This window comes from Coregonus lavaretus (genome assembly GCF_964263955.1).
Source record: "Coregonus lavaretus genome assembly, chromosome: 13".
NCBI classification, from domain to species: Eukaryota; Metazoa; Chordata; class Actinopteri; order Salmoniformes; family Salmonidae; genus Coregonus; species Coregonus lavaretus.
In genome coordinates, this window is record NC_140000.1 from 9,137,600 (window position 1) to 9,160,321 (window position 22,722).

The 22,722-nt window shown below is 41.9% G+C and overlaps 1 pseudogene across 1 annotated transcript; it reads left to right on the forward strand.

Annotated features, from left to right (window-relative positions):
- Positions 1–2,207: 2,207 nt before the first annotated feature.
- On the forward strand, positions 2,208–6,655 carry LOC311139639 (L-rhamnose-binding lectin CSL2-like; annotated as a pseudogene). Its single transcript has 8 exons — positions 2,208–2,238; positions 3,651–3,697; positions 3,765–3,807; positions 3,886–4,017; positions 4,245–4,354; positions 4,480–4,524; positions 6,305–6,443; positions 6,550–6,655. The product of its transcript is annotated as an L-rhamnose-binding lectin CSL2-like (transcript).
- The last annotated feature ends 16,067 nt before the right edge of the window (positions 6,656–22,722 follow it).

The following is a 22,722-nucleotide window of genomic DNA, read 5'->3' on the forward strand; positions in this document are numbered from 1 at the left end:
TCTGAGATCAATAAAACTGTATTGTCTTGACTCCATCAATAGCAGGCCTAGGTGTGTGGAGACGCACATTGTAGGCTACAATATGAGGAAATGTGTCCTAAAAATGCTTTCGTTTCAGTGGCTCACCCATTGACGGGCAGTTCACTCGCCGGTGATGGCCGATATGTTAGTGCCTAAAAGCCTATTGGTCTTGTTTTACTTTGTAAAACAATATTTGGAAGTTGTCGATCAAATATTTTTGTGGCCTGCAGCAGACCGTAGTGTTCTCTTTTTTCAGCAAGAGCCATTGGCTTTCAACCGGTGTTTTCCCGCGATGTATTTGACATATTGGGAAAGTCCTGTTGTCTGCATGCTGTTAACTGACAGATTTGCAGCGCGTTCCTGACTGTATGCTATGCCTTGTTATTGGGCTACACACAATCCACAGCTAGCCTATAAAAAAAATAGATGCTATTGATCCTCTGGCTAAATTCTAGGCTCATGGTGTAGTAGGCTATTCGGAATGATTTAATGTATTTCTGAACAGACAGCAGTAACTCTAACTTTGACACATTTACTTCAATTTATCAGGGGTGCTGCAGCTCCTCCAGATCCCTTCGCGCCGCTATGATTCTATAAGGAAATGCATGATTAAGTGCAATGCCGGAAAGGAGTTGCTGACTCATAAGAGGCAACTAGAACGAACTTTGATCGCTTTTATTACACTTTTTGGTAGTGCTAAGGAATTAGTTATTTTTGAAGTAGTTATTTGGGTTGAATACAGTATTACAAATTTTTTTACATTTACATTTTTTGTCATTTAGCAGACACTCTTATCCAGAGCAATTTACAGTTAGTGATTACATTTTTTTTTTTTTGTTATACTGGCCCCCCGTGGGAAACGAACCCACAACCATGGCGTTGCAAACGCCATGCTCTATCAACTGAGCTACATCCCTGCCGGCCATTCCCTCCCCTACCCTGGACGACGCTGGGCCAATTGTGCGCCGCCCATGAGTCTCCCGGTCGCGGCCGGCTGCGACAGAGCCTGGATTCGAACCAGGATCTCTAGTGACACTGTTAGCACAGTTAGCACTGCGATGCAGTGCCTTAGACCACTGCGCCACTCAGGAGGACAAATAAAACGATTAACAGTCCCATGATGGTAGTGACTGCCCATTACAGATTATCAAGTAACTAACCCTAATTTATTCACATTCCTTCACTTTTTCAGTTGTATATTACATTTGGTTTATTTTATTCCAAGTCAACTCATCTCTATAGAGCTGCTGCATATGCTGTCAGACAAAATCAATATTTTGTATTTCTTTAAAGTAATTAAGGCATACTTTTGACTGCTGAATAGCAACTAACTGCTCTCTATATCCGCCCACAATCGCGCATTCTTGTGCCTCTTCTGTATCAGGAATAAAAGAAACACATACCGTAGATGTGCAATGGATTATGGTCATTGTAGCTATTTACTATGTTTTATGCGCTAAGCTATGTAGAACATTGGCCTGTTGGAAACTACAACTCCCTACTACATTTCACAGTTCAGGCTGGTTCTGATTTATCTCCAGAGAAACTGTGCAATGTCCACATTGAGCTCACAGAAAAAAACTGAAAATGGAATTCAAATAATGGAACTGACACGGGTCTATTAGTTTGAAAACTGAAAAATAACAGACATTTCGGTTAATTGCTCAGCACTCATTTTTACATTGCAAAAAGTGAATAATTGTTCATGCCACGAGGTACTGGATCCGGCCAAATAGGTTCCTGAATGAAACAGTCCAAAACTGAACAATGCCATCGGGCTCAAATTAAGCACTGGTTATATTCTCTCACTATCAGAGAATTAACTAAATGTTTATGGACACAATCAGTATTAAGTTACATAATCATGGGTAAACTTACACCCAGTGAAAAATAAAACCCAATGATAACTAAAATGGGCTTCATGCCGTGGTGATTGCGTAAAGGGAGGACAGCACATCACACACAACTTCTAGTTTGAGCTGGCGTGAGAGTTTAGTTGTGTGTTGCCAAGATGACTGCTAATCTGCTGTGCTTTGTGTTCCTGGTTGATGCTTTGCAAACAAGGATCTGTTCTTGGCAGGTATCAAATGTTAATCAAAGCTGTATTTGGCCAGGTGACCATCCGTAGCATCTTACCTGTTACTACCACACCTGAACCAGCTACTACCACACCTGTACACAGCATCATGCTCCTTTTAAGACTGACTGCGGTCACCTGTGAGTATACTGAATTGTAACAAATGTATTTGCATTCCAGTTTTTTCTGATGGAGATTATTTAGTGGACTATGAGATAAAACTGGTTTAATCACGAACAGAGTTAGAATTCTTTGTTGCTAGGCAAATAACTTAATTGGGTCATTTCACTGTGGGTGAAGTGGGAATCTGACCTAGGGTCAAATTGCTCGCTCTTACTTAAATCCATGGCTGTCCTACTTTATCAGAGACTGAAACCAGACTGTGGCCTTTTGCCTCTCTCCTCAAACAAAGTGGAAAGAGTGGCCAGGGTTGGACAGAGTTCAGGCTAAACCTTTGTCTCTCCTGGGCTATCTTGATTGATTACAGCATGATGGGGTGGGGTTTGTGTATGTTTAAAAGATTTAAGTATGGACCTGTCATGTTCAACAATCAGTCTTCAGGTCAAGCCCGGGAGAGCCGGGGTTGAACAGAGTTTAAACTAAACATGAGTGTTTTTGCAAGATAAGGGATTGATTGTATTACTATTGCTTCTGAACTGAATGAAAGTCTAATTTAGCTGCCATCATAGACAAAGGAAGTGGGCGGAGCGGGAAACTGAAGAGGGAGGGATTTTAAGCTAGTGTGTGTGAAGGACACTATATAGTTAGGGAAGAGAGAGAGGGCCTAATCTACAGATTAGCCTGGCTTTGTTGAAATTGTAATAAAGTAATTCTTGATTCCACAAAAACTCTGGAAGAACTTAGATTTTTAATAAAGTATAGTGATTATTTTCCACAACATAATTGGCAACCACGAAGGGACCTGTTAGAAATCTTTGAGTGCTTTGCCATCGGAGGAGGTTTTGACGAATCACACAGAATCAGTGACCACTGTTAAATAAAGGTAAGCGACGTACTTACTATTACCATGGAACTGTGTGACTGGATCAAGCTGAATCTGAGGGTGGGGTACGGAAGTGTTCTCTCCAGCATCAAGGACCACATTTAAGAAAAGGAATGTTGGAATGAGAAATAAGCATGCATGCAATGTTGATAAGTGTAAATAAGTTAAATCCTGTGGTACCGCTGTGGAGCGCTAGGGTTAGCACTCCAGAGGACTGAACGGGCAGGTGGATAGCCAAGAGAACTTTATTAAAAATCAAAGTATAGTGATTATTTTCCACAACATTTCCAGATGTTTCTAAATGTATCCGTTTATTTGAAAGTAATTGAAGTCCAATATAAACAGTATGACCCAGGTGTAGTATACAGCATCCTGTATTATCTGAGGACTAGGTGCTGTTCCATGTCTGTCTATACTCTGTATCATACTATATACTTACTGTACACTATACTTACTGTATATGCTGTACACTACTTCTCCTGTAAAGAATTGGAAAGGGAAGGGACTGACCAAGGTTAGTAAAGCTGAATTAGCTGTGATGTTTTTCAGTGCTGTCTGCAGCTTGCTGTACACTACCGGCTGCAGGTACGTGGTTGGTGTGTGTGTGCGCGCATCTACATCTATAAAGTGATGGTAACTATGTTTCTTCCTCAGCAACTAGTGGTCACCTGTGACAATGGAGACAACGTCCAGTTCCTGAGCTGTGGTATGAACACACACTACCCTGATGGTCTCTCCATAGTGCTGTCTGTCTCTTTACCTGTTCTTATTCTTTCCCTGCTAGATTCTGGAGTGATCTTCATTGAGAGAGCTCTGTACGGACGGACTGACGGAACCACCTGCAAAGAAGGACGAACTGCCAACCAGTTGACCAACAGTGTTCATAGACGGGCGCCATGGAGGTCCTCTCACAGAGGTACTCACACACCAAGTGTTTATTTGATAGACAGGCTGGGATTCAGTCAGGGGTGCATTATTGAAAAGCACATCGCAGTATCGTCAATGTCCCTTTTTAAAGCCAATTTTATTTTCTTAAAGCCAACACTGCAGATGTTTGCTTTAAATGTCAAGGCTGCATGCTTGTTGACAACGCCTTTGATTAAATTCCAGCCATAGCTCATCTTACCTCCTGATATCCCCCAGGTGCAATGGGAAACGGGTGTGTGAAGTGAACACTGAAGTCTTCCGTACTTCTGACCCCTGTGTCGGAATCTACAAATACCTGGAAACCACCTACACCTGCATCCTAGCAAGTCAGTCTGTCTTATTATTATAATAATACACCAGGCTAATGTGTGTCTGCTATGAGAAGGTATGCCTTTGTCTGCCCAGCAGTGGCCAGTGTGGTGTGTAATTCTTGTTTGTTTTGTCCTGGCAGCACGCAGCATCACGTGTGAAGGCTCTGATGTTCTACTAGAATGTGGTGAGGCTCTGATGCTCTACTAGAATGTGGTGAGGCTCTGATGCCCTATTAGAATGGGGTAAGCTTGTCAACACTCTGCTGTACAGTATATTCTCCTATTTCATATATATATACAGTGAGGGGAAAAAAGTATTTGATCCCCTGCTGATGTTGTACGTTTGCCCACTGACAAAGACATGATCAGTCTATAATTTTAAAGGTAGGTTTATTTGAACAGTGAGAGACAGAATAACAACAAAAATCCAGAAAAACGCATGTAAAAAATGTTATAAATTGATTTGCATTTTAATGAGGGAAATAAGTATTTGACCCCTCTGCAAAACATGACTTAGTACTTGGTGGCAAAACCCTTGTTGGCAATCACAGAGGTCAGACTTTTCTTGCAGTTGGCCACCAGGTTTGCACACATCTCAGGAGGGATTTTGTCCCACTCCTCTTTGCGGATCTTCTCCAAGTCATTAAGGTTTCGAGGCTGACGTTTGGCAACTCGAACCTTCAGCTCCCTCCACAGATTTTCTATGGGATTAAGGTCTGGAGACTGGCTAGGCCACTCCAGGACCTTAATGTGCTTCTTCTTGAGCCACTCCTTTGTTGCCTTGGCCGTGTGTTTTGGGTCATTGTCATGCTGGAATACCCATCCACGATCCATTTTCAATGCACTGGCTGAGGGAAGGAGGTTCTCACCCAAGATTTGACGGTACATGGCGCCGTCCATCGTCCCTTTTGATGCGGTGAAGTTGTCCTGTCCCCTTAGCAGAAAAACACCCCAAAACCTCCATGTTTGACGGTGGGGATGGTGTTCTTGGGGTCATAGGCAGCATTCCTCCTCCTCTAAACACGGCGAGTTGAGTTGATGCCAAAGAGATCGATTTTGGTCACACTTTCACCCAGTTCTCCTCTGAATCATTCAGATGTTCATTGGCAAACTTTAGATGGGCCTGTATATGTGCTTTCTTGAGCAGGGGGACCTTGCGGGCGCTGCAGGATTTCAGTCCTTCACGGCGTAGTGTGTTACCAATTGTTTTCTTGGTGACTATGGTCCCAGCTGCCTTGAGATCATTGACAAGATCCTCCCGTGTAGTTCTGGGCTGATTCCTCACCGTTCTCATGATCATTGCAACTCCACGAGGTGAGATCGTGCATGGAGCCCCAGGCCGAGGGAGATTGACAGTTATTTTGTGTTTCTTCCATTTGCGAATAATCGCACCAACTGTTGTCACCTTCTCACCAAGCTGCTTGGCGATGGTCTTGTAGCCCATTCCAGCCTTGTGTAGGTCTACAATCTTGTCCCTGACATCCTTGGAGAGCTCTTTGGTCTTGGCCATGGTGGAGAGTTTGGAATCTGATTGATTGCTTCTGTGGACAGGTGTCTTTTATACAGGTAACAAGCTGAGATTAGGAGCACTCCCTTTAAGAGTGTGCTCCTAATCTCTACTCGTTACCTGTATAAAAGACACCTGGGAGCCAGAAATCTTTCTGATTGAGAGGGGGTCAAATACTTATTTCCCTCATTAAAATGCAAATCAATTTATAAAATTTTTGACGTGTTTTTCAGGATTTTTTTGTTGTTATTCTGTCTCCCACTGTTGAAATAAACCTACCATTAAAATTATAGACTGATCATTTCTTTGTCAGTGGGCAAATGTACAAAATCAGCAGAGGATCAAATACTTTTTTCCCTCACTGTATATATGAGAGAGCAGTATTATATACTATGTATATTAGTCACTAGCACACACCAAAGACATCCAGCCTTACCTCTCCTCCTCATCTCCCTCAGATGACGGTACGATCCAGATCCACAGTGCCAACTATGGTCGCCGTGACCAGTTAGTGTGTTCCTTTAAGCACCCCGATAACCAACTAGCCAACACCAACTGCCTCAACCAATCCACCACCGCCAGTAAGCTGTCAGAGAGGTACTGAAACCTGCAGTGTGTACTATTAGAAATACATGACTGTAGTGTTAACCTGTACCTGTAGAAATGCATGACTAGTGTTAACCTGTACCTGTTGTTGACACAGGTGTGATGGGAAGAGCCAGTGTGACGTCCTGGCATCCAACTCTCTGTATGGAGATCCCTGTGTAGGAACCTACAAGTACCTGGATGTGGCTTACAACTGTGGCTAAACATGAGGCGCACATGCACATGCTAATGCACGCACACACATGCTAATGCACGCACACACGACTGGGAAGTAGAATGCTGGGGCTGACTGTTTTTGTCTTGCAGAAGATCTTCTGAGGAACATAAAGACCAGAGACTTCTGGGATATCTTCCTCTTCATCAGGTGGATCTCTTTCCTGTCCTTTCCTCTTCCTCAAAACTCAAAATGTTGTAAAATCTATGTAGTTTCCATGTCAAGTTCAAGATTTGTCAATCACATTGATTCTGTATTTTGTCATAGGCATAATTTACGATCAAATCTGTGTAGGAACATTATCTAAAAGCAAGGTGCAGTCAGGAGGATGCATGGAGAAATAAGACATTAACCCCCTAAATAAACTCTCTTTTTAATAGTGACATATTTTGTGTACTGAAGCGTTTCTTCAAAACAATGTTGATTTTTCTGAACTGAGGTGGTTGGTCTGAATTAAACTGAACAGCATAAAGATGACTGTCTTTTGTTCAATATTAGTATATCACACAAACCTTAAATATATTTGTATCATACATTACATCAAGAAGGATTCATATGTTTCAAAGGTATTGGATACATGGACACTCAAGGATACAAAAAGCACATTGTTCTTCATACAGCTAGGCTGCCGATCACAGCTGAAATGGCGCAGTACCTCGCCAGTTACTTTGATTTAGTCTTAGGCAGGCCTGCACACTGAAGCCAGGTACTGCAAGTCTGTATGTGGCCCAGACTGCCAAATATCAGCGCTACTAACTTATATCCAAGGCTGTCCACGTGTGATGAGGGGCTGGGAATTTAGAAGCTTGTCCGCAAAAGCCTGCTCCGTGTAACAGTCAAATAAGCAGCAGCACACTTCCAAAATAAGTACTTCCCTCTGGCCTCCCCCCCCCCCCCCCCCCCCAACAATATCTGGGGTGTTTGGTAGACGAAACCGTTTCGATGTCAAACTAACTTCTCTTACACAATGTTTGTGGACGTGTGCTGTTGGTGAGACTACCTGTCTTCCCTCGCTGGCTATCGGGTCAAGGAGGCGGTCATGTCTAGCAATGTACAGGTCCTTGTAGGAACCGCAACCATTTACATGTGCAACAGCCTTTGTTTGACCCAGTGTGTGTAAGAGACCGAACGAATCATGGTTTACAGGGTTCCAGAGTGCTCGTGTATTTTGTTGGTAGAGCCTACAGACTTAACGCTAAAGGTGAGAATGTCTTCACCAAGAGCATCATTCTGGTACATGGAATGGGTCCAGAGCAGCACGTTTCCACACTGAGACCCGAGTTACTGTAGCATCTGTCACCACCTCACTGTCCAACCCAGCAGCATGAACAGAAGAGGAAGAAAATGTTCAACACTCCCACACAACTAGGAGGACAGCGCAAACCGTTACTGTTCCATTTACAGCCCGTCATGCGACAGACCAATCCGCTTGAATAGAAAGGTTTCCCTTCACAAACTTTGGCTATACCAACAAAGCAAAAACACAGGGATGTTGGACGGTAAATTAATATTATATGTAAACAGCCAAAACACAACTTCATGCATCACCTTCAACTCACAAAAATGAAATAGACATAAACAAAACAATGTTATACAAAGAACATTAGATGCGGCCATAAATCAACATGTAATGCTAGCGGAACACCAGAGAACAATGAATGCACCCCATAGAAAAGGGTTCCCCAATAGGCTGCTCATGGGACAAATACAGCCCAAGGGTGATTTTATTTGGCCCCCTCCCAAGTTTTCTGAGTAAAATAATAATTTTCGTTGCTGGACATAAAATACTGTAAAATCACCAGGAAATCAGCTCAACGTGATTTTAATTGAGGAAATCTGTTCCAAAATATTCCCACAGATAAATAGAGAGGCATATGTGATCGTATCCCAAAGTACTCAAGGTTTGAAATTATTCTGTTTTTGTCAAATAATATATCTGTTTGTGACTCTTGCAGTCAATTCGCAGTGTACTAATTATTTATAACTGTGTACCGGCCCCAAGAACATCCGCTCAAGGAGGAAGTTCTATTAACCTGAGTCGCGGTGCACAGGTCTATGGCCTGTGACGAGACCGGGCAAAAGCAGTGAGGGAGGGGCGCCATTCTCAAACGGAACAGTAATCTGTGCCGCTTGGTCATGTTGTCAACATGGCAGCATGGTGCATCGTTTCAGAAACATACATCTCTTTTCCATAAAATATGTTCAAATTTTCAAACTAGTTTTCATTGGGAAGGCATACCAAGTGTTTTATCAAAAGCAATCACTTTTGCATGTGAAAACACAGAATCCTACTCAACCTATGTGAATTTTGTTTCAATCCAACTTCTAATGAGGGGATTTGATTATCTGGCCTGGGTTACCCTGGTGAGAGGAGTTTGCACCGGGTGAAAAGTGATCGCATTCGTTTTAGAACCGGGCTGCCTCTTGGGCGTGAGCCAAGTGCCCGTTCAAAGTCCACGGCGAAGTCGGCTCAAAACAAAAGTGATGTAGCCTAAATTAAGTAATGGGTAGGATTCTGTGTTATCACATGCAAAAGTGATCTGCCTTCCCAATGAAAACTAGGCTGAAAATTCAAACACAAATGACAGCTCCAATAAGCCCCCTATGGTGAGCACATTTGTTGATTGCTAGGCATACAAATAAGATCGTTTTGGTTCTATAAAGCTGTGTCCATCATAACATTCCATAATCAATTAATTGCATTTATTCTTGCACCATGTGATCAATGATCAGTTCTAAAAATAAAAATAAAAATTTTCTATGCTGCCTGCAGCATAATCTATTTTCCTGCGCGAATATATGACAGACAGTTGTTGGTCAGAACACGTCTCTTGAGCCGCTGAGCCTGAGGAGTGTGTATCAATCCTGCTGTAGGTCTCATTGCGGCCAGCAGGTCAAATGAATGACTAAAATGAACAAGTCACACAGAAAAACGAATCATGACTCGCGAGTCAGTAAAAATAACAAATCGTTCGCGAACTGCACATCACTACTGCAGATCCATCATTATTCTAGTTGTAACCATCAAAGCCAGGCTTGTATGGATACAACCACAACCTATGTCTATAGACTCATTCACAGGCTTGCAGATCACAGGCTAACGCCACCATCTGTTGTATCACACACACCACTTCTAAAGCATTAACATGTCAAAGCCTTTTGTTGATAAGTCCAGCTCAACAGTGGAGGCTCCTCAGAGGAGGAAGTGGAGGACAATCCTCCTCATGGAATTGTAAAAATTGTAAAACATAAAAAAAGTTATCATTTTTAGATAAAACTATACAAAATATAACCACGTCACCAAATAATTGATAAAAACCCACTATTTCGCAATGAAGGTCTACAGTAGTCTCAACGGCACTCTGTAGGGTAGCACCATGGTGTAGCCGGAGGACAGCTAGCTTCCATCCTCCTCTGGGTACATTGACACAGTAATTATGACAACTTCCGGAGGACGACCTCCAACCTATCAGAGCTCTTGCAGCATGAACTGACATGTTGTCCACCCAATCTAGTAATGAAAGCACAAGCTACAGCTAGCTAGTTGAGTAGTTGACTCAAAGAGAGAGAAATACAATAGTTGAACAGTTTTGGACAAATTCATTTCTTCCAAAATTAGAGAAGCAAGAGAGAGATAGAGATTTCATTTTTTTTTTCACTTTCAGTTTCACTTAGCTAGAAAATGCAGCTAGCTAGTTTACCCTACTCAAACACCCTGCTCAAACAGAGAGATGCTATGTTAGCTAGCTGGCTATGACTATCCAACACAACACTAGAACTTTTCCAAGTCATGGTAAACTTTTGGTTTTACTAATTTATTGCCACCGGGGCCTGCCCGTGTAAGTGCTAAACTGCTTACTGACTATTCACTGTAACGTTACTGCATGACTGTAGCGGGTTACTAACGCATTAGTTCTATTAGCTATGTTGACTATGACGTTACTTTAGCTAATATGGTGACAACAATGTAGGCTGTGTAGCGGTTGTGATATGGTTTGGCTTGGAAAGGTTTTTTCGCCTGGTCACATACAGCTGATGTGTTGTGCACTGAAGTCCACAAGAGAAGGGGAAAGGTGAGAGGAGGAGAGCGTATAGATGCGAGAAGGAATACAATGTGGCTGCTATGAAAGTGAACTGTGTTTACGCGTGATCAGGGGTGTATTCATTCTGCCAATTCTGTTGAAAAACATTTCTCAAACAGAAGCAAATGGAACAAAACGGGGATAAACATACCTGATTTTGTCCAATAGAAACTCTTGTTTGCAAGTGTTGGACTAATGATTACACCCTATATCAGCTAGATGCAGGCAAGAGTGTGCAAGGCGATATTGAATGTGTCGCTGTCTGTCCATTTGTCAATGTCTGTCACCTCACATTTTTCTCTCAACCTGTGTACACCTACGTTGTAAACTTTCATTCATAGGCTAGGTTGTAGCAACCTCATGATGGGTATAGGTTAAATTTGAGTATCTAGTAGTAGCCTAAACCTATCGCTGTTACATTGAACTGGGTGAATGGAATATGAACGACAGTCATCCAATATGCTGTAATAGAAATAAGGCTATGCTTATGAAAAAAAAATATTGTCCTCCCTCATTTTAAATGGCACTGACCGCCACTGCAACTCAACCATACCCTAGAAGCATCTAGAAAGAAGACCTATTGAGAAATAAATGAAATTAGACAACACCTAATCCACCCAGGGGTAAAAAGTGTGTATGTGTGTGCGTGCGTGCACGTGCAAGCGTGTGAGGAAGTGTGTGTATTCATATGGGTAAGACCAAAGCCGTGACCAGGGTGTAATGAAGGATATTGAAGGATCTTGGGTAATGGCCTCTCTCGTCTTTGCTCTCCCTCTGGGCACCCTGCGATAACCGTTTCCTGTCACGGGAATTAAAAGGAGAAAGGTGCTTCATATGTAAAGCAGCCAGCGCTGCCGAGATGGGAGATGGACCGCGTGGATTCCCTCCCTCTCTCCATTTCTCTCTTCTCTCTTCGTTCTCTCTCTCCTTCTCTTGGGGGACTGGTGAGATGTGGGCTCAGGCTTTGATCATTGGCAGAAGGCCGCTGCGGTTCGATTTCTGTTGCGCTCCAGGGAAAGGTTTGATTTCTGTGGCGCTCCAGCGAGAGGTTTGCTGTGCAATTATAACCCCTGAGAGGAGAAGCAAGAGGATAGCTAATTGCTCAAAGCCACAGTTGTACTAGCCTGTATCTTATAGCCAGCCAACATCAATATTCTTTACTCTATAGGGTACAGAATGGCGGATCAGTAGCCGTGTAGTCTGTATCATATGGCCTTATGGGATAGAAACGGTCCACATAAATACTCTTTAACACACAGAATGGCGGCTCACTACTACAGTAGCATGTGTCTTATGGTCTAATGGACCAGATCCTCTCTAGTTGCTATGTCATGGCCTTTAGTCCATATGGAACCATTCAAGACTAATATGGATTACTCTTCAGGGCTCTGAATGACGTTCCTGACCCTTAGTTTGTACATGGTACAGCCTTAGCCATATTGAAAACCCATACTGTATCATTGTAAGCGGCGGGCATTAAACAGCTGTTCTGAGGGGAGAGTTGCCTTTGGAATGGCCGTCTGTCTGACCCCTGACCTTCTGCTTGGCCTGACCAGCTGTGGCAGAGGAGGAAAATGCTGAGCTGACTGAAAGAACAGAGACAGAGGGAGCTCACCCTGCCCTGGCTCCGGCGTCGACTGGAATATCACACTCTGCAGCGCTGTCCCCACTAACTAGACTACATGTCTTTTAGCACTGCATATAAATAATGATTTATTCAATATCCTGAAGGCCTCTTCCACATGTTGGATCCTGGAGTGTTTTTCTCCTGATCTTTGGAGAGGAAAGACCACACCTTTAAACTTTCTTCTGTTCTGATCTTGGGGAGGAAAGACCACACCTCTGAAACTGTAAGGGCAGAAACTGTACTGAATTTTAAGAAACGATCTAGTGTACCAATTTCACATAGATAGGCCAGCATAAAAATAAGGCTCTAGCCTGCCCCTAAAACAGCTGACGTCTGTGTCTGGGTTTGTGACCAGAGGGCTCCAGGTCTCCAGCTCAGCCCTTGAGCATCTCACTAGCCTCAGGTTATCTATAATTAAACATGAGTTATGTGTGAGATACAGGTAGGCTACTCTATGGGATGCTGTTTGTGTAAATGTGGCTAAGAGGCAAAGGCTAATTAGGCTAATTAGCGATGTTCCCTCTAAACTGCGCGTGTGTTCCTCCAGGACTGCCGCACAGAACAAATGCCATGCGGCGCAGAGATGCAAGAGATTGAACTTCACTGAGTTCGCCCCATTAGTTTGCACTAAATAGAGCAACGTTTTCTCTGTTATTGAATCAAAATTATATCAGCCCCTTTTCAATGCAACAAACCAAAACAAATCTAATTTTGCAAGATTGAGTCTGTGATTTTGTTGTAGGCAGAGCCAGAGCGCAACGGAGTATAATTATATTGGTGGGGGTAGCCCACGAGCAGTCTTTCAATCACCCGCGAGTGAATGCGCTATTCAGATCAGTGCACAGAGCAGCGCGTCTGCACATTTTTATATATTATTTGCTAGTTAGCGAGTTATTAGCACAGTTAAATATACGTATAGGTCAGCAATGGGGAGTTACTGCTTCCTGCAAGAACACAAAACGTGTAGGCTACATTTCAAGATGTCTTTGAAAAGCCAGTCAGGTAAAAAGCTTATGTCTTAATTAAAGGGGCAGTGTTGTATTTTGAGACAGGCTTGAATATGCAAACATGCCAACGTTGTCTAATTCTCTGTATGGTAATAATATTTACATTTTATTTTGTAAAGTAGTTTCTTCCATCATGCAACACAATACAATGCAATTTACAATCATTAATTAATGTCAAGCCCTTCATAATGTAAAAACGTTTTAAAAAGTCTCATGCAATGTAGCCCTGCATTGAACACCACATATAGGCTATTGTAGGCTATATCATAGAAATCAAAAGCTATTTCCATGTGAAAATGTTATGGGATTTACTCCATTGGTGTTGTTGGTACACTCTAAAAAGAAAAGTTTCCTGGAGTATCCTTTAGGGGTTCTTCAAATTGAAACTGTGAGGGAACCCCAATAAGTTATTCGAAGAACCCCTTTTAATGGATCCTCAAAGAACCTTTTGAAGAACCTTTTGGGGTTCGTTTTTGAACTACCCCCCCTCCCCTATTATTATTAATAATAATAATACGCATAACAATAACAACAATAACACAATAGTTTAGTCCTCAGTGTTTATTATGATTTTAGTGGCAAAGCAGAATAAAAAAATCAAAATATTAAGTAAACTCTCAGCAGAGCCCCAAGTCCAATGGGTATATCCTCTGGTGTGTTGATGTTAATGTGTTGATGTTCTCCATATCCATAGCCAGAATGATTTTGCAGTGCATGGTGATCGAACAGGTTTCCTGTTATATTTTTCAGAGGTGTAGGGAGGGTGAAGTCTGTGAATCCCCAAAATAGTAATTATACAGAAAATTAACAAAACATGCACACAACAGTATTCAAACCTTGGTTTTTGTGGTGAATGTAAATGAAAGAAACTGTTTTGATAATGGTTTTCATACACGTAGCTTGTCCATAATGTAGAGGCCTATGGGATATTCATTGAAGAGGTAAGGGAGGAGGAAGGTAAATGGGATCTGCATAACATACCAATAAGAATTGCTTTGTATGTCTCCTCGTCTGTATATCCGCAGACACAAAAGTGAGCAGTTCAAGCCATCTGCACACAATACAGCTAGCCTTCAACATATTCTTATAGCCTACATATTGTTACCTCTTTGTTGATTGATATCCATTGAATTGTGTCCATTTTCTGTTTTAGAAAGATTGGCACAAATATGAAAAGATAGATGGTATCATCATAAAACAATATACATTTAGATCATACAAGGGACAAACCTTACCTTAAATTGAAGAGATCTTTACATTTTTCAGTTAAGTACCTGAACCTGCTGTCCTTTCAAATTGAAATGTTTCAGTTGGGCAGTTAGGTTCCTGCAAGAGCCCCCACCAACTAAGGAGGTTCCTCGATGAACCCCACCTCCTATGGGGTTCTTGGAAGAACCTTTTGGGGGCCATTTTCAGTGCCAAGAACCCTAAGGTTCTTCGAAGAACTTTGAGGATCTTAGAAGAACCCTTGTTGAACCCCTAATTTTTAGGGTGCAGGTACATCAGTATAACCATGTATGGGATCAGTATGTATCCAGTGCAGTAACTCTAGAGCTGGAGGAAAGGGATTTGGTGTACACACACCTCTACTCTATTTACAGATTACATGATGACTAAAAAAACCACAATATCTTCAGTGGATTCCTGGTCTTCCCTATGTAATGATGCAAAATGATATCTAGGCATGGGGTACTCTGAGCTCCAATTTTCTGTATACAAAAATACAGAACAAAAACTGCAAAAATTATTTTTGTGTAATTTACTGTCGTTAAGGAAAATATCTGCACATTCTTCTAATTCTACACATCTGATGAATGGTGTTAAGTAAGGGAGGGGAGGGTATTTTGAGTTTGCACTTTTGAAGAGAGAGAGAGAGAGAGAGAGAGAGAGAGAGAGAGAGAGAGAGAGAGAGAGAGAGAGAGAGAGAGAGAGAGAGAGAGAGAGAGAGAGAGAGAGAGAGAGAGAGAGAGAGAGAGAGAGAGAGAGAGAGAGAGAGAGAGAGAGAGAGAGAGAGAGAGAGAGAGAGAGAGAGAGAGAGAGAGAGAGAGAGAGAGAGAGAGAGAGAGTGGGGTGAGAGGAAGGGATGAGAGAGATGAGGGAGGTAGATTTGTAATGCAAGAGCTCAGCTGTGTCCTTCAGATGTAGCGCTGTCCCTCTGTGGGGAGCAGCTGCACCATGACACACACACAGGCCTGGGCTATATTCAGGATCACAATGCTCTGCAATGTTTCTATTTTCTGTTTACCATAATACATAGGAAGCTGATTCCATATGTTTGATGTGTTTGATACTGTTCCATTAATTCCATTACAGCCATTACAAGGTGCCCTCCTCCCACCATCCTCCTCTGCCATAAAGCTTAGTAACATTTTGTTCTGTAGCACTATGGTTTAACTTACACAACCTTACGAAAACCCCCACTGACAGATGCTCACTCAGTAATAACATACAATAGGCCTATATACAACACAAACACCATAATACACAGTGATGTTGTGACTTTTGGCTAATTAATATTCAAGATAATTTACTGATTAATTACTAGAATAATTAATTGATCTGATTTATTTGATTAATTTGGTTATCCTATCCAAATTAATATGAGGGGCACCATTAAGGGTTGGATTTAGAGAAACCCTTGAATTAACTCTATCAGTAGTTATCATTAAACGTTATACCATTCAATGCTATATCAACAATATAATCCAGTCAATTATACTATATTCTCATTCTGAATAGCCGATAAGCTCTGAAAGACTTGCTGATAATCCCCCGTAACACGTGAGTCAGAAAAGATGGTCGGCTGATCGGCTGAGAGTGTCTGTCTTTTGTTTCTTCGACCTCCTCAGGCGACACTCAGAGTCGTAAAATGGGGAAGGGAGAGGAGTTCATTTTTTCCTTGTGATAGGGTGTAAGCTACTCCGTGAAAGGAAGGGCTGACCCCCCTCTCCCCCCATTTAATGCGGGCACAGGGAATATTCTCCAACACCCACAACTGAGGGGCCTTTGTCAATAAAAAACTGTAAATGTTGTTCTGTAGGATGTGTGATTTCTCTCGTGGGCTCTCGTTACAACAGTGACTAGAAGTGAGTAAAACATGAATGTAAGTGTGAGTGGAGCTGCCAAGACTGTAACCACCTGTTGTGGACCAACAGATAAGTAGACAGATGGAGAGAACCTAGGGGAATAGAATCACCTGTAGCTAGCCGCATTGATACATTCGGACATCCCGAAGCTCCGCCATGCACCCACCATGCGCCCGCCATCCAGCTGTCCCCGGCCACATTTGCCTTCGGGGGAAATTAAGAATGTCTCCTCACCCTCCCTCCTTGTTTATCCTGGCTGTTAAATGGATAGTAAGCAGCCTATGGCTCTGTTTCACTCAGGGACATGACAAAACAAAGAGGAGGTATAGCACAGACAGTGGAATGGGGAGTTCTGGCACTGACAACCTTCTTATTTTTGTGATTGGCTAGTTCTTAGAGCTACGGAAAACTGAAACTTCACATTTTCCACAAGTTCTATATCCAAATTGCCAGACATTTGTTATGGCATAATTTTAAATGGTTTGTTATGACACCTTCTTTTAAGTAGGCCTGACTTATGTTTTATAACCTTTTTTCAATGTATTATTTCCTGTTAAACTAGTCCACTGGGATTAACATAATCTAACAGCTTCTCATTAGGAGTAAATGTATGTAACCTAGGTTGAATTGGGATGCAGGTTGTTGGAGCGGCCTTCTAATACGCTTGAGATTCTAATGCCGATTTTAATTGGCAGTTTTATCATATTCAATTGCTTGAAGATCTCTCTTTCCCCTAATGCGATTCTGATCAATTTAACCCCTTACTGTCCCTATAGGTACCAACCTCAGCTGATTGAGATTCATAGCACACACTCTATACCATCTGTGACTGCAGTGTCCTCTCCTGCCTGGGTGGATTAGTGTGTGTGTGTGTGTGTGTGTGTGTGTGTGTGGGTGGGTGCGTGTGTGCGTGCGTGCGTGCGTGTGTGCGTGCGTGTATGTGTATGTGTGTGCGTGTGTGTGCGTGCGTGCATATGGTTTATACAGGCATACATATCCATTTCACTTAGCCTGCTGATTGTGTGTGAACAAACCCAAGGGAAGGTCTTCAGAGAAACAGTCTTCCCTCTGACGGAATCACACAACAGAACAGTTTATTTATTCAGTGTTGATGGGAATTCATTCAATAAAGATTGAATGACAGAGCAGAAAATACCCTAATATACTGCAACAAGGACACGGGTTGGTTTATAATAACAAAGAGGCATTTTCTATTTAACCTCCATTGTCCTCCAAGAGTGGCTGAATACACAGTATCTCACACAGTATCATGGCTCAATTAAGTAATTTATATTTCATTACTAATTAGCAATGATCCCTTTTGGGGCACTGAGCTAAGTTTAGGTCTTGTGAGCGGAAACCTGAACATTGTGAGAATTTAGTTTACAGTGAACACAGGCTGTACCCTTACAGGCTATTGTGGCTATTTGAGCATAATGTAGGCCTACACTCTAAAAATGAAGGGTTCAACAAGGGATCTTCTAAAATCCTCAAAGTTCTTCGAAGAACCTTAGGGTTCTTGGCACTGAAAATGGCCCCCAAAAGGTTCTTCCAAGAATCCCATAGGAGGTGGGGTTCATCGAGGAACCTCCTTAGTTGGTGGGGGATCTTGCTGGAACATAAACTGCCCAACTGAAACATTTCAATTTTAAAGGACAGCAGGTGCAGGCACTTAACTGAAACATCTAAAGATCTCTTCAATTTAAAGTAGGGTTTGTCCCTTGTATGATCTAAATTGATATTGTTTTATGATGATAATATCTATCTTTTCATATTTGTGCCAATCTTTCTAAAACAGAAAATGGACACAATTCAATGGATATCAATCAACAAAGAGGTAACAATATGTATGCTATAAGAATATGTTGAAGGCTAGCTGTATTGGGTGCAGATGGCTGAACTGCTCACTTTTGTGTCTGTGTCTACAGGTATACAGACGAGGAGGCATACAAAGCAATTCTTATTGGTATGTTATGCAGATCACATTTACCATCCTCCTCCCTTACCTCTTCAATGAATATCCCATAGGCCTCTACATTATGGATAAGGTATGTGTATGAAAACCATTATCAAAACAGTTTTTTTCATTCACATTCACCACAAAAACCAAGGTTTGAACACTGTCGTGTGCATGTTTTGTTAATTATCTGTATAATTACTATTTTTGGGAATCACAGACTTCACCCTCCCTACACCTCTGATGAATATAACAGGAAACCTGTTTGATCACCATGCACTGCAAAATCATTCTGACTATTGATAAGGAGAACATCAACACATCATTTATCATGGCTCAGGAGAAGACCCAGATGCAGACGGTTTCGAAGTAACAAAAGTTTATTACAAAAACAGGGGGGTAGGCAAACGACAGGTAAAGGGCAGGCTGAGGTCAGTAATCCAGAACAGAGTCCAGAAGGTACAGAACGGCAGGCAGGGTCAGGGTAAGCAGAGGTCAGTAATCCAGAACAGAGTTCAGAAGGTACAGAACGGCAGGCAGGCTCAGGGTAGGCAGAGGTCAGTAATCCAGAACAGAGTCCAGAAGGTACAGAACGGCAGGCAGGCTCAGGGTAGGCAGAGGTCAGTAATCCAGAACAGAGTCCAGAAGGTACAGAACGGCAGGCAGGGTCAGGGCAGGCAGAGGTCAGTAATCCAAGGCGGTGTCACAAGGTACAGAACGGCAGGCAGGGTCAGGGCAAGCAGAATGGACAAAACCAGGAAACCAGTAACTACAGAAAAACAGGCGTACAGGAAAACCGCTGTTAGGCTTGGCGAGACAAGACGAACTGGCAACAGACAAACAGAGAACACAGGTTTAAATACCCTGGGGATAATGGGGAAGATGGGCAAAACCTGGAGGGGGTGGAGACAAGCACAAAGACAGGTGAAACAGATCAGGGTGTGACAACATTAACATCAACACGCCAGAGGATATACCCATTGGACTTGGGGCTCTGCTGGGAGTTCACCTCATATTTAGATTTTTTAATTCTGCTTTGCCACTAAAATCATAATAAACACTGAGAACTAAAATATTGTGTTATTGTTATGCATATTATTATTATTATTATTATTATTATTATTAAGAATAATAATATTAATAGGGGAGGGGGGGTAGATCAAAAATGAACCCCAAAAGGTTCTTCAAAAGGTTCTTTGAGGATCCATTAAAAGGGGTTCTTTGAAAATATAGGGGTTCCCCCACAGTTTCAATTTGAAGAACCCCTAAAGGATACTCCAGGAACCTTTACTTTTTAGAGTGTACTACCTAAAGCAGCAGAGAATGCACCTTTGGTCTCTCTTTGAACACAGGAACGTGTTAATGATTTTCACCATCATACACAAAAATATTTATTACATAAAAAATGACAACATTGTTAATAAAATGATGAAGAAAATAGTAACACCACTTGTTCTGCAAGACTGTGTTCGTCTTACCTGAATGTACTGTTTTCAGTTCCTCCACCTCTCTCTCACTGGCTGTCACTCTGCCCTCCAAAACTGCAACAAAATAAAATATATACTTTCTGACCCATATTGAATGAAACACAAAAACTTGTTGTAAATTGTTCAAATAAACAGCCTTCAAATCCCTTTATAAGTATATCAATATCCATGTCTTATCTGTATTCTCTCTCTTCAGCTCCTCCACTGACTGTCACTCTGGTCCCCATTCCTAGGATATCATGTAACAATACAAATAAACTGTTGAGGACCTCAACAAACCATGTCTTTGTTGATCAAAGTAATCAAATGACATGTAGCTGTCTTACTTTACCTCTGTTCTCTGTCTTCAGCTCCTACACCTGGCTCTCACTGGCTGTCAATCTGGCCTCTAGTGCTAAAATGTCAAATAAAGAAAATGCAAATTAAGTGTTGATGAATTTAAACACACAGCTTCTTTCTACATCAAGTAATAAGGCTAGATGTGACTTTTGGGCGTTACATGTCTTCTCTCTCTCCAGTTCCTACACCTTGTTCTTGTGGAACTGCAGTTCAGTCTTAGTGACACTCATCTCCACTCTCTGGTTCACCACATCTTTCTGCAGCTTCTCCACCTGGCTCTCACTGGCGCTCAGTCTACACTCTGAAAATAAAAGGTTCCTGGAGTATCCTTTAGGGGTTCTTCAAATTGAAACTGTGGTGAACCCCTTTTAATGGATCTTCGAATAACTTTTTGTCGTACATATTTGAACCCCCCCCCCATTATTATTGTTATTATTAATAATAAGCATAACAATAACCCAATATTTTAGTTGTCAATGTTTATTATGATTTTAGTGGCAAAGCAGAATAAAAAAATCAAAATATGAGGTAAACTCCCAGCAGAGCCCCAAGTCTGGCATGTTAATGTTAATGTGTTGATGTTCTCCGTATCCATAGCCAGAATGATTTTGCAGTGCATGGTGATTGAACAGGTTTCCTGTTATATTCATCAGAGGTGTAGGGAGTGTGAAGTCTGTGAATCCAAAAAATAGTAATTTTATACAGATGTTTAACAAAACATGCACACAACAGTATTCATACCTTGGTTTCTGTGGTAAATGTGAATGGAAAAAACTGTTTTGTTGATGGTTTTCATACACATACCTTGTCCATAATGTAGAGGCCTATGGGATTTTCATTGAAGAGGTAAGGGAGGTGGATGGTACATGTGATCTGCATAACATACCAATACCAATTGACATACCTTTGTATGCCTCCTCGTCTGTAAACCTGCAGACACAGACATAAAAGTGAGCAGTTCAGTCATCTGCACCCAATACAGCTAGCCTTCAACATATTCTTATAGCATACAGTACATATTCTTACCTCTTTGTTGATTGATATCCATTCAATTGTGTTCATTTTATGTTTTAGAAAGATTTTCACAAATATGAAAAGATAAATGGTATCATCACAAAACAATATCAATTTAAATCATATAAGGGACAAACCTTATCTTAAATTGAAGAGATCTTTACATTTTTCAGTTAAGTGCCTGCACCTGCTGTCCTTTCAAATTCAAATCCAAAATGTTTCAATTGGGCAGTTAGTTTCCTGCAAGAACCCCCACCAACTAAGGAGGTTCCTCGATGAACCCCACCTCCTATGGGGTTCTTGGAAGAACCTTTTGGGGGCAATTTTCAGTGCCAAGAACCCTAAGGTTCTTCAAAGAACTTTGAGGATCTTAGAAGAACCCTTGTTAAACCCCTAATTCTTAGAGTGTAGCCCCCATGGCTGACAGTTCAGCTGCGTGGGCTGGAATTACAGGAAATGCTCTTTCATGTTCAGATGCCAACACTTAAATGGACCAGGTAAGAAAAATAAAATACCTTTATGCAGTCATTTAGTACAGCAACTTTACCTGCATACTCTCTCTTCAGCCCCTCCATCTCTCCTTTCAACTTGTCCACCTGGCTCACACTAGCTGTCTCTCTGGCCCCCATGTTCCTCAGCTCCACTCTCTGTTCCACCACCATGTCTCTCAGCACCTTCAGCTCAGTCCAGATGTCAGGCTAGGTGGTCAACTGTTCAGCATCATTCTTTCATCCTTCACTGTGACCCTGTTCAGTGATATCATTCTCTCTGACCCCTCCTCTCTCTCCCTGACCCCATGTCCCAGACAGACAGAACAGCAACACCTGCAGAGCTACAGCACCCCTCATTCTGAAACAATGTCTCTTCAGAACTAATGTAGTCTACTGGGCTCAGTCCCCTTCTTTATATACACACTGGTCTTGGTGGACCAATACATGGGAATTGAACAGGTGTCCTCGTGGAATATTTTGATAACATAGCCAAGGACTGTGTGCTATAACAGAACACAGGTAAAATATTACTCCATGCTAAGTCATTCAAATGAGGCCTGGGGTTGTTTAAGGCCATGGGAGAATCTAACCTGCTACTCAGTTCAATAGTGGAATGGCGGATCCAGCAGCATAGTTCTTTGGGTTTTGGGCACATAGTTGGACAGCAGATGGTTTGATTTACAGTGTTGTAGGCCCACAGTGCAGCAGTGATGATGAAGGTATTTACAAATGTACAGTCCAGTAATTCAAGGGCAAAGAATAGTTGTACTTCAAAGAGGTTTCTATTGAAAAAACAGCCCAGGAAAAACAGGATCTAAAGTAGCCTACTTCAGTGACTTAACAGCTACAAGCCAAAACACCCAAACACCCCCAAAAATGAAAGACTGGCACAATTCTGGCTAATACATGAGAACTACATGAACAGCATGCTGTCTACACACCACCTGACCTCCTGATTAACGAGCA